A 12,903-nucleotide genomic window follows, 5' to 3' on the forward strand; every position below is an offset into this window, starting at 1 on the left:
GAATTGGGCGTTAGAATCTTAAGGTATCTTTCTATCTGTAAACAGAGTTAACTTTGGGTGCAAGGGACTGATGTGTTCTCACTTTACAAAGAACTGAAGTGCTTTTTCCATGGTGTGTGTAAAAATTAGCTTCTTGCTGTACTGTATCATTAAAATCTATTCCAAAGAAACTTTCATATATTTTATAGTATCCGATAAACCTTGAGTACCGTGTTCAGCTTTGGGAACCTCAATACAGAAAAGACATTGAGGTACGGGAGCAGGTCCAAAGAAGGGCAACAAGTCTTGTGAAGGGCTTGGAGAATATAGCCTACAAGGAGTAAGTAAAGGAACTGGGGCTGTTTAGTATGGGGAAGAGGAGGCTGAGGAGAGACCTTATTGCTCTCTTTAAATACCTCAAAGGTGACTGCAGTGAGAGTGGGGTTGGTCTCTTCTCAATGCTGACAGCTGCCAGGGAGAGGGGAAATGGCCTCAAGCTGAGCCAAGGGAGGCTAAGGTTGGATAAAACAGAAAACTTCTTTACCAAAAGGGTTGTTAAGCACTGGAACAGGCTCCCCAGGGAGGTAGTTGAGCCACCATCCCTGAATGTGTTTAAAAACAGTCTGGGGACAGGCTTAGGGACATGATTGAGCAGAGAGTTGTTAGAGTTAGGGTAGTGAGGCTAGGTTGTGGTTGGACTTGATGATCTTGAAGGTCTTTTCCAACCTGAGCAATTCTATGATTCTGTGATTCTATAACAAGAGCTACAAAACTGCTTGCACAAAATGAATAATCTTTGCTGGAATAACAAACTAATTCTACTCAGCCACTAGAAGTGAAAACAAGAATACCCCAGATATGAGCACAGAATGGGAGAACTCCTTGAGAAGAGAAGGACTTGGAGGTCCTGATGGACGAAAAGCTGGACATGAGCCAGCAGTGTGTTCTTGCAGACCAGAAGGCCAACTGCATCCTGGCCTACATCAAGGGAAGATGGCCAGCAAATGTGGGAGGTGATTGTTCCATATGCTTTGCCCTTGTGAGGCCCCATGTAGAGTACAGTGTCCATGTCTGGGGCCCTCAGAACAGGAAGGATGCAGAGCTGTCCAGAGGAGGCACACAAAGATGATCACAGGTATATGAGAGCTGTAGATGCCCCATCCCTGCTAGCCTTCAAAGTCAGGTTGGGTGGGACCCTGGGCAGCTTGATCTAATGGGTGGCAATCCTGCACGTGACAGGAGGGTTGCAATCAGATGATCTTTAAGGTCCCCCCAATCTAAGCCATTCTCTCATTCATTCATTCTATGATATTCAAAGTAAAGTCTTTCATATTCACAAAACAAATTCTGTTAATCAGGAATAAACTCGTGCTGAACTGTACTGTTGGGTAAACAATATGAAGAAGAAAATCAGATGTTTAATTTGAGTCTCAATTTTAGAAAACAAAATGTGTAGTATACTCAAAGATGATGCTTTTTATGATCTTTTTGATGGTCATCATATATTTAAATGATTCTTAAAACATGGCAGTTAATTTAAGAGACAAACAACATTTCAAAACTGGAAAATGAACTATCCCACTTTTAAAAGATTTTTAAAGAATTTAAAAGATTAAAATACACAACAGTATTTTCATACTGTTATATTCCTGAAAATACATAAAAGTTATATTTTGCCAGTTCTAATGGAACTTTAAGAAGCAAAACAATTGTTAAATGTTCAAACATATGGATTTCACTATATAATTTGGAGAGAACTGGATAGACTCACTATAGTTAGTATAAATTACAGCTGATCTGACCTGCAGTCACTTCCAAGATATTTGTGCTCCGTGGTACTGATAAGTAGCTGCACAACTGTTGTAAGCCCTTGACCTTTCACTTGTCTGAAGTGGTAAGTGTGAAATTTGTGACCAGCAATTGGTGCAATTTCAGAGCACATCAAGATCATAGCAGAATATAGATGAATTGAACCGGACAGCGTGAGAGCCAACACTGCAGATCAAAATTCTGATAAAAGATCCTTGGAGAGGTTCTTCTTTACTTCATACAGCATTGTTCAATGCTTACTACTATAATAAAATTCCACCCTTCCAGAAGATTCTGCTTCCAAATGTTGTTATTTTACTCTGAAAGGAGAAGTGGTCAAAAAGCATGTTCACCAAATAAAATCACTGTACTGATTTATCCTTTATACAACTTCCTTTGTGGTCAGGAAGCTAAAATAGATATGGACTTGTGAATGAGAGCTTGGCTTTATGTATTCATGAAAATGTCCATGTTTTTCCTTATCTTCATGAATTTGCATTATGAAAACAAATTAATCATAATTTCAGAATAAGCCAGTAGTGAAGAAAGATTTAAATATCCATATTCATTTTCTAGTGGGATGATGCAATTTCTCCCTCCTTGCTGCAAATGGATAGAAGGCCTAAAGTCAACAGTCTTTTGAGGATGACAAACCAGAGTATTTTTCTTTCTTGAGAAAGGATAAGTTTACCACTGAACAGCACTGAAAACGTATCTTCTAAGTAAAACCAGTACTTACATATGAAAATCAACAATATTTTGTACCCAGTTGCCAGAATAGTTTAAGGTAAATGTTAACACAGGTTAACAATTAGTTCATTAAAATACAGTGGAGGATTGGATCCACGTGCCAGTGTTGTAGAGAGCAGCTCTGCCTTGGTATTTTTTTTGTTATGATCTATAGGCAATTCTCTTGCCCTTAGTCTCCTTCAATCCACTGCAGCAGCAGCAATTGCTTCCTACTGAGGCTAATGTTTGATTAAGAACATCTGTTCTTTTACTGCATACTGAAACTTCTTGATGCTCTCTGGATCTTTTCTGTTCTTTGTAGATTCCAAAATCCCCAAAAGCATCAAACCCCCAAAGCTCACTACACAGCTCCAGTGTTGCTCTTTTCAACACCTGATGGTCTCCAACAGCCATCGTTGCCCACTAAATTTGCAACCTTGTAAGTAAAATCAAGAGGAAATGAGAAAAGTCACGCACTTTTGTCTCCCTTTATCCTTTGCACTGATGGAATAATGCTCAGGGCTACAGGTGAGTGGCCTAAGCAGGAAATGCAATCTTGCTCAAGAGGAAGATACAGTTGACAGAGGTTTAGGTGAACCTGCTTTGTATATCTAGCTAAATTTCAGCTCATGTGAAACTGGGAGCTTCATAGCTACTTCTGTGCAGGTACACATCTATGTATGAGGGCACCCTAGAACTCTAGAAGGACTTAATGGCCTTGATCTGCATCAAATGCTGTTTCCACACGCACTCATGATCTGAGGTTTGAGCTGTGCTGGAACAATGGTTTAGCCATAGCCATGGGACCTATGACAGTGGGTCCTGATCTGTGGACTTCCCTACCTGACCTCAGACATCTTTGGCTATCACAGGACCTGAACTTGTCCTGCCTTTTAACTAACTGGCTTGTCCTCAGACCTTCCTCATTTCTGTGAACTTGCTTGGTGATTTCAGCTCCTGACCTGACCATCATTTTAGAGCTTCAGTGGGAGCAGTGGGATAGGCCTTGGCTGAAATAGTCACTGCTTTGCTAGACTGCAGTACCTTGGTTTTTGCTGCAATATGAAAGCTGGACCTCAGTATCATGTAAGTTTCAAAAATTCAAATTCATTGAAGTAATGAATAAATAATTAATGAGAAAACTTATTTTCTGATTGAATAGAATAGTGGCAGGATTTTTTAATAACCTGAAAGTTGAAAATAAAATAGCCATACAAGTATTGAAAGAGCTTTATTGAAGCATTCTGCTTCTTGCATTTGGAAACTGAAATTTGGCAATGAGGTAATCTAGGGTTTCACCAGGTTCTTTATGCAGTACCATTAATTTATTCAGATATACATTAAACCTTCAAAATTCAGGACTCATGTCCTTGCAAAAGGTAGCAGAGCTGCACTACTTAAATCCTTGCTCATTCCAACTGTAAAAAGAGTACACAATCTGTAATAAAAACGTGCAATTATAACCAAGACATTTGCTTGTTTAGAAGTCTTTTGATTTAAAGATGGTAATTACTACACCACTGACTGCTTCTAAGAGTCCCACAAGTACAGTATCTGAGAGATAATTAGAGGAAATCAAAAGGCAAACTAAGCCATAACGTCCTCACTGAAATTAGCCACTGTGCACACAAAGATCAATTTTGACTCAAAAACTTAGGAATCCATATTATGTTGTCACTGTACTGTCCTCATATTAGTATTTAAAGGTTTTTACATTTCTATGTATCTGTATTTGGTTCCACTATGAAAACTGGAGTGACTGTCAGCCAGCTGAGAATATGTGTAATATATAGATCAGACAAACACAAATAGATATCTAATGGCCGACACTAAATCAACTACTTGGACTAATATATCCATTTGTTCACTCTTCTATTTTGTAAATAGAAAATTTACATGTTGAGTCAATAAAGAAAGAAAACACTACTCAGAAAATTCCTTCCAAATCTACTCAGTCTTTTACATATTGGAAAGAGAGATGAATAGCATAGTTTTGACAACCTAGAAAAAAACAAGGTTATATGCAACCCCAAATATGATTTAGCATGGAAGTTTATTACAATTGTAAAAAATATGCTTTTAAAAAGAAAAACACTGAATATTTAATACTGAAAAATAAGTAGTATGTAGTAGTACGCCTGAGGGCTCTTTTGCTATGTTGAGTGGCTTTAATTTAATTTAGAAAGCCTGTAAAAATGGTATATAGTAAGCACTTTTCTAGTCTTCTACCAACTTTTTGTTATTGTTGTAGAAAGACAGAAAGCTACATAACTAATCTTTGGATCCACTGTTAGTAATTACATCTTGTGTTTGTTTAGCCATAATAACATGATGAAAAAGGATATTAAATATCTATTTTTATTCCAGCATTCTTTATGAGGTAATAGTAGCATGCCTCGTCAGTATGATTTAAAGATCAAATATTTTGACATTTCTGAAATTCGAAAATTCTTACTGTTGTTATTAATTATCTCACTGCTTCATTCCATATAACTAGTTATTTGTACAATTGCATGTAAGCATCTAAATCTAGATTCTTAAATAACAAGATTATATGCATGCCAGTGAAATGCCGTATGTATCCTGCTATTGTGCCATGTAACCCTTTGGGCATTTTCCTTTAGATTCATAGTCAGATTTTATTGTAGAGGTGAATTGCATGTATGATTCAAATAGGCTCCAGGCAGATGCTCAGGATTTTCCTGAAAACATATAAAGGCTTCAGGGAAACATCTTCCCTTGGCGAACATAAAAGCACCGCTTGCATGTTTCCGTACGGAATATCCTTAGAACTTTGTTCACAAGCACAGAGAGAATTGAGAAGCAAAGCTGAGTGTTTCTGGTGCCCTAAGGATTTTTGAGATAATAACCACATGGAAAAGGTTCTTAGGCACATAGCAATGTGTTACAAATGATTGAAGATATTTTACCTTTCTTAAATTCTTGGCAGTGCTCTGATCTGGGTTTCTTCTGGTCCATTGTAAGGTCAAGTATTACATTAGGGCTTGATTGAAGTTTCAATAATTCAGAATCATCTGTAATGACAAGTTATAAATATTTTCTGCTAAAAGTATTTAAAAACAACAAAAAAAAATTGCCTATTATTTATAAAGTGACAGTAGTAGGTGTAGGGGACAGTAGCATTGCTTAATATGAAACAGCTTGAGATTTAACGGCTACTTTAGGGGAAATGTGCTCTATTTGATGAAATTGTACTAAAAAGTTAATCTTATTATCACATCATAACCACTACTAAATAAAAGGTGATACATTTATTGAAATTTTATTTGAGATAACAGTGATGCTAGGCTAAAGATGAGAGAAAGCTCTCTTAAAACAAGTATGTAAACACACAGGTTAATGGAAATATATTCAATAATCCTTTCCATTTAGACCCAAGACCAATGTAACTGGAAGTGAAACATGTCTTCAGCTATGCTGATGAAGTTCATTTTTTATTTTTCAATCAAACTGTGCAAATTATTTCCTATTAAATTTATTTAGTTATACTCAGTTATTTTTCTATGTCCTTCCACTGTCTTGTTTGTTCTAAAGTGTTCTGAATTTAAGTTTCTGTGATGTGATGTACTTTCAATTTCTTTCTGCATCTTTTTTTCTCCTCAGTGCTTCCATTGTCCTCTTTGGGGGCAGAAAGTGCATCATATTTTCATATATTCACGTCCTGTGTGTTTCACTTGTCAGTAAACTGTAATAGATGAGGCCTGATTCAGGCCTTCATTGAGCTTTCTATCATGTTGCTTTCTAGGTAGCAAAGCAATTTCAATGTCAGTAAATACATTCTAGTACCAACAACAACTATCCTACACTCAGGAGAACTGTCCTCATAAAATATTACTATTATTAAAATGGTCTTTATTTGTTTGATCTGTTTTGCACGTTACTTAAACAAGTCCCTTCTGTGACTCCTAACTGTATTGCAACAGAATTTCTATCTTCTGATCTTGTCTCTCAACCTGCTTTTCTTTTCTGCAGGTGTGTCACAAATTTCAGTCCTTAATAATATTTCCCCTTGTCTACCCATCTGCTTATTTTAGCTGCTGCTTCCTCTCTGCTGGATTCTGTACAGACTTCCCATCCCCCTGTCCACTCCTTTAAACTCTCCCCCATAGCTCTGTCTATCCTCTCAGTCGGTGCATTTGTGACCCTTCTGTTCAGATGGAACCCATCCCACCTATATAGGCTCCATCTGTTCAAAAATGTCCCACAAACCTAAAAGGGGACGGAGGAAGTTCTCCTCTACAGAATTGACGTCACTAGATGGAATTCTCCTGGGGTTCTGGCCCCGGAGAATGGGTAGCATTTACAAATAATAAAAAGGCTTCTTGCTGAAAGGAATTCCTGTGAATCATATTGCTGCAATACCTACCTATTTTCTTGTATACTTCTCAGGACTTGATCCAAAGCCTAACTCATTGGGGATTTTCCACTGATTTCAGTGGACTTTGGATCAAATCTTAATTTCACAAATATATGACTCAAAGGACAGGTTTCAAAACTAACAACTTTTGCCAAGATAAGGGTGTTTAATAACTTCCAAGCAATTTTCTTTACTTAAAAATATGGCAACTAAAAAAATAAAATATACTTATTTAGGAAACTACTATTAACAATATATGTATGCTTGGACTTGCTGAAATTGAACATTGCAGATATGATGCAACCTTTTGTCAGTGGAATGATTTTTTTGGTCATGCTCCAAATGTTGCTCAATATCTGCAATATGTAAAGTATTAAAATCTCCTTGTGATCAGCTTCAAGGGACAAGAAAGGCTGGAAGCAGATAAAAGCAAAACACTCCCTGCTTTCAGCATTGGTAAAATTTCTCATCTCAGGATTTTTTTTTTTCATTATAGCCTAAGGAGAAAAGTTGTATTAGTCTACTGCATGAAGCAAATCAGTTCAAAATAAATAAGGACTGAAAATGAAACCTAGATTTATGTATCTCACTGTACAAATATAAAAATGTAGAGGAAAGGAAAGGCTGAATTTAATTTTTGGCAGTTATTACTCTACTCAGTCACTGAGATGTGCTTTAAAATTGCAAAAAGACAAGAACAAGAACTGCTCTATACTTTATTTTTGAATAAGGTTCCTTGCAATGATGGTCTCTTCCAGCTTTTTGCAAGGTACAGTAGCTGCAGCTTTGTTTATCTGGCCCCTACACAATATTGTCAGGATGCATTTCCATTTTCCAAGTGACTGCTGCCACTGTGCCACAATCTGTGCTCATTTCTCGAGCAGCTAAACCCTTTGACACTGTGGTTTTTAATTAAAATTACATTAAACTTAATCAGCCAGAAAGAGGCTGCTGTAGAAGGCAGGTTTGATTGCAACCTGCAAAGGGCGCTGGGGCTGCCAACTCGCTAAAGATGTGCCGGCAGATGCCAAGCTGCTTGTGTGAGCCCCATGGTCACAAAAATGCTATGAGAGGTCAGTTCTGTCTTCACTTTTCTCTAGCACTGTCACCAAACTATAATGCGTGATAACTCTCGATAAAGCTCAAGGAAGAGAAACACATTGCTAATAGAGCCAATGTACTTTTATTAATTTCTTGTGTAACAGAGAGTCACAGAAAAGATGTATTTGACAAATGCAGTTATTTGGTGAAACATGCAAATGATAGTACTACAGGTCTACCTGCATGTTTAAGAATCAAAACATGTCAAGGGGTAATGAGATTGGGCCTTGTGATTAAATTGTCCCTCACATCCTCATGATTTTCCTTTGAGTTTATTTTTTATTCTTGTTTGGCTTTGGACTGAGTGCTCAGTGAATGAGTAGGCCTAAGAGTATTGGACTGTCAATACCTTGTACAGCTAAGACCGATTTAACTGCTTTAAAGAATAGTTTGTGTCTTAAAATTGGCAATAAAAGTTAAAGTAGAGCCTTGAAATAGCATTCATAAACTTTTAAACATTCTTTGATAACAGCCCAAAGTAACTACAGTGTCTCTTGAGGTTAATAAGATACTGGTTTCTTCCAAAGACATGTGGGGGTCACTGAATGGAAATTATGTGTGACAATATCATTATTTACGTTATTTTAATAGTTAAGCAAATTAAATCATCTCTCTCAGTGATATTTCCTTTCTATTGTTTTGATCTGAACAAATTCACAGACAAACTGGAGAACTTCCAGCTTACTCAATCTGCCTCAAATATGATAGAACTAGATGTCTAATGCAGCAGACTTTTTCAAAAAACCACTTCACATCTTCTTGAGTTCTGAATTTTAGAATAATACCAAAGAGGCAAGGCAGTTACAACAATCATCTTTCATGCTGTGCAGTCTGAAGAGATCTTAATGCTTTGAAAGTCCTTTTACATTCTGTGCAGTAAGATAAAGAAAAAACAAACACATGAGTCTTTTGTTTCTCTTGTACATTAAATAAACCCTAGGCTTCTGAAAGATCCTGGGCAACATTTGAGTGTTTAACTCCATTTTGTATTTTCTCATGTGGGCTATTTCATCCTTCTGCCTATGAATAGTAGATGATTCTTGAATCACTTGATTACTATTATTATTATTTTCTGTGGGAATCTGAATTCGCTTTATGTGTTCAGAGGAACAAATAAGCTGTGATTTGATGATAATACAGGCTGAACAGATTATAATTCCCTTTGTACAGTTTTCAGTTGTGCATGCCTGGAAATCTGTTTATTGAAACCTGGAAAATCAGGAACAAATTTGGCAAAGTAGTAAGAGAAATGAAGAAATGACAGATAGAAGATTAATTAAACTTAAAAAAGATTGGTAGACTTACAATTTGCAAAGAGAGACACTTGAAGGAGAAAAAAGAGAGAACATTATGAAAGGTTCCATAGTGAGTAAAGTGAGATTGAAAAGTTAACTTCTGAGTACAAAATCAGACGTATTAAATACAGAGGAAAATGGTGAGTACTGTGTTAACATCTATTCTGAACACTATCAGAAAATAAACACATTAACACCTATAAATCTGGAATAGCACTAATTAAGTCAATGGAATCAGGCTGTTCTAAGAGAAAAAGGAATGTTTTTTTTCTTCAACAATTTGGGAAAAGAAAACTAATGAACAAAGCATCTCATGCTTGCTAATTACATTTGGTTTAAGAAACATTAAAATATATAATGAAAAAATTAAATTTGTACGATAAACAAAAGCACAAAAAAGAAGTGATGAAAGTAAGAAACAGTTTTTAACATTTGGACTTCTTTTTCTGAATACCGAGATTCCAGAAAAAGTAAGGAATTAAGATATAATTATTTTATCATATTACATGTAAAGTGACCATTAACTCTTTTCTTCCTCCTTAATCATACAATTTTCACTTTATTTTCTAATCTCTACATTATCCTTACATACAGAGTTCTAAATATTTTGAGTATTTGTTTTGTGCCTTGTAAGCAACTCTATTATTCATGCAGCTCCATGTTTACTAATAATTTCCTGGGACTGAACTTCAGCCCTGAAATGAAGTATGAAAGGCACCACAGAACAAACCTCCATCTTAAATGTTTGGTCTAAATTGATATTACTGGTAAACAGAAACCAAGCATTTCTAAGTCTTACTAAACAGCATTTTTTCTCACTCTCAACTAGATCTTGCTATGCATAAGTGTGTCCAGTGCAGAGCAAAACGCATGGCAGGAAACACTGTTATTTCATATGTGGAGGTTGGCCAGTTCCTTAAATGGATTACACAGTGTGATCTCCACTGTTAGTACGGATCAGACCCAGCAATCAAATGCTTCTTTCAGTACAGTGTTCCTAGCATGAAAGGATAAAAAAAGCTAAGGAAATATTATTTCACTTTTTACGTCATCTTTATGTTACTTCCTATGTTACAAAGTCTGTAGTAAAGCTAAGGATTATATTCTTTACTGATCACCCACACAGCTTCATTTTGAATAGTAAGGTATGTTACTTACATGATGAAATAATGGGTAGTTTCACGTAAAGTTGAAATAATATCTCCTGAATTGTCTTTGTATTGTATTTTATCAGAAATTAAAGCTAGTCTATGTCAGGTCTTTCTAAATAATCTTCCCTGAATGAATCCTCTGGGATATAATCTCAGTTGAATTCACACTGCAGTTTTTGTCTTGTAGATCACTGATGGTCTTTCACACCTCCCAGATGCCTTATCTCAGGCAAAGTGAACTATACAGTCTGAGCCTTTTCCATAAGATTTGGTTGAAGTGGGTCAACAGATTCAGGGGAGGGAGACAAATGCACGTACATATTCCCTGGGAAACTGTGACGGTCTTGTTTGCTCAGAAAAAAAAGGCTAAAAGAAAGATGTAAAAGACTAGATCTGAATGTTCTTACTTCATCTATTCGATGACAGTTGTGAGTTTGTTTTGAAAAAATTCAAAGAAGTGATGGACAAAGAGCTCTATAGTGAGAGCAAGATACTGCACAGGCATAAAGATGTCACTGGCATCTGCATGAGCACACACATCACCACCCACAGGAGTAATGAGCAAGTTCAGAATGATGTGCACTACATGATGGGATAAAGATGGCATACACAGGAAAGTGGAATTTGATATGAGGAATTTCTACCTCTTGTATAATTGGGAAATCTCAAAGGTGTGATTGAATGAAGGCAAGAGTGACGGTTACAAAAATGATGGCTTCTCAAACTAATGTGTAGGGAACGCTGCCAGGAATAGTTCATGTCTATATCTAGTTAACCAAAGACCAGGCAGTAGGAGCAAATTAGAGTTGAGCCCCTAGGGATCAAGTAACCATAATCTGATTAAATTTATTATAATGCAGAAACCAAAACCGATTAAAACAAATATAAAAAATATGACTTCCGACTGACCTGCTCTGACGTCTCACAGAAGAAAGAAACCTTGGAAGTGTGTGTCCATAGCGGAAGGCAACTCTGGAGCTCAGAGTATGCAAGACAAACCGAGACAAACCAAATTGATTCTGCTTAAATCTTGACATTTCAAAATGGGAGTGCTTTTATTCCTCCTAGAAGATACCCACTGTAACAGTTGTTTCAGTTACATTTAAAGCAGTGGTATATTTTAGAATTTAAAGACAAGTTCAATATGATTATTGATTATTAGTAATCTAAAGACATGAGATGTACCCTTTTTAGAGATTAAAAGCAAGATGGATACTGATATAATGCTATCATTCATTTGCATCTTCAGCGTGTTTCTAAGTCAACCACGTCTAGCACCTGTATGGCAGGAAACTACATATCTCATCAATCTACACTTGTAAGGTGCAACATTGTAAATGAAAACAGTGAAATACTACCAAAATGTTGCCTTGTGTGTGGGACATCCAGTTTTTATTTGGTACATACACAGCATTTTGCATTTTGTAGACGGTCACGTATCTCCGAAATAAGTAGTGGTGGCAACTGAGCTGCAGTTGATGAGCTCTCACATGTGGATATCCACCTGGAATGCTCCTTTCCCATTTCCAGGCTAAAACTTTTTTTGAGTGTCAATACTAAGCTACAAGAAACCAAAATGAACACAGGCAGGAAACTGGACATTACAGAGACTCTAGCGTTTGGCCAAGCAGTCAAATCCCAATTTGTCAACTGTACAGAGAAGACTTCAGGTTCATGCTGCCTTTTAGTTTGGGTCATACAGAACATACAGGCCTGCAATATATTCAACTGGAATATAACTGAGGGACCTCTTTTAGAATATCCCCTGCTAGATTGCCACTTAGTAATTGTAGAACAGGTTGCTGTCATACAGTGTGGATGCTGGAAACAATGGTGGGTGCACAGAATTACGTTGCTCTAATCTGAGTTAATATAGTGTAGTATGTTCAAAGAATGAGTGATTGATGCTTTGAAAGAAGGATTTTTTAAATGAGAAGTTAAAATACAGTATATATTATACAATTGCTGATGTGCACTGCCATGTAATGCACTCACCTATTCACCGCTCAAATCTCTCTTTCTCTCCCCTACATTTTTGATGTCCTTTTTAAGAGACGGTGCTATATTCATTACAGCTCTTCAAGTTCAAAGACAACGTGCAAAGCCCATGATGTCTCATGACTGCAAATCTCAGGGGAATCCCTGCCTTTTAACTCAGTTTTTTGGATTTACCCAAAGAACCAGCACGTGGCTCTCTGAAATAGTTCAGATGGGCAGTGTTGGTTTTGGTATGCCTGTGTAACACATCTCACATTTGAGACTCAACAATATATCTTGTAAGTTGCTGCTTTCAGTGTTTGTAAGTCTTGATGTTGTCCTACGAAAAAATACTCACACTGAAATTACGAAAGTGAGATATTTTCTCCCTATCTCTTCCCTGTTCCAAACAAAATGATCTTAAATTTTATACTCACTCTTAACACTATGTTATTATTTATGATGCTACAAGTTTGTATTATTT

The 12,903-nt window shown here is 36.6% G+C and overlaps 1 long non-coding RNA gene across 1 annotated transcript in view; it reads right to left on the minus strand.

Moving 5' to 3' along the window:
• LOC116216759 overlaps nucleotides 1–12,903 on the minus strand; it is a 70,581-nt gene that overhangs the window by 18,169 nt on the left and 39,509 nt on the right. Inside the window, exon 3 of the long non-coding RNA XR_004160152.1 lies at nucleotides 5,448–5,552. This is a non-coding gene — a long non-coding RNA (uncharacterized LOC116216759). The remainder of the gene's footprint in view (nucleotides 1–5,447; nucleotides 5,553–12,903) is intronic.

This window comes from Meleagris gallopavo, chromosome 6 (genome assembly GCF_000146605.3).
Source record: "Meleagris gallopavo isolate NT-WF06-2002-E0010 breed Aviagen turkey brand Nicholas breeding stock chromosome 6, Turkey_5.1, whole genome shotgun sequence".
NCBI lineage: Eukaryota > Metazoa > Chordata > Aves > Galliformes > Phasianidae > Meleagris > Meleagris gallopavo.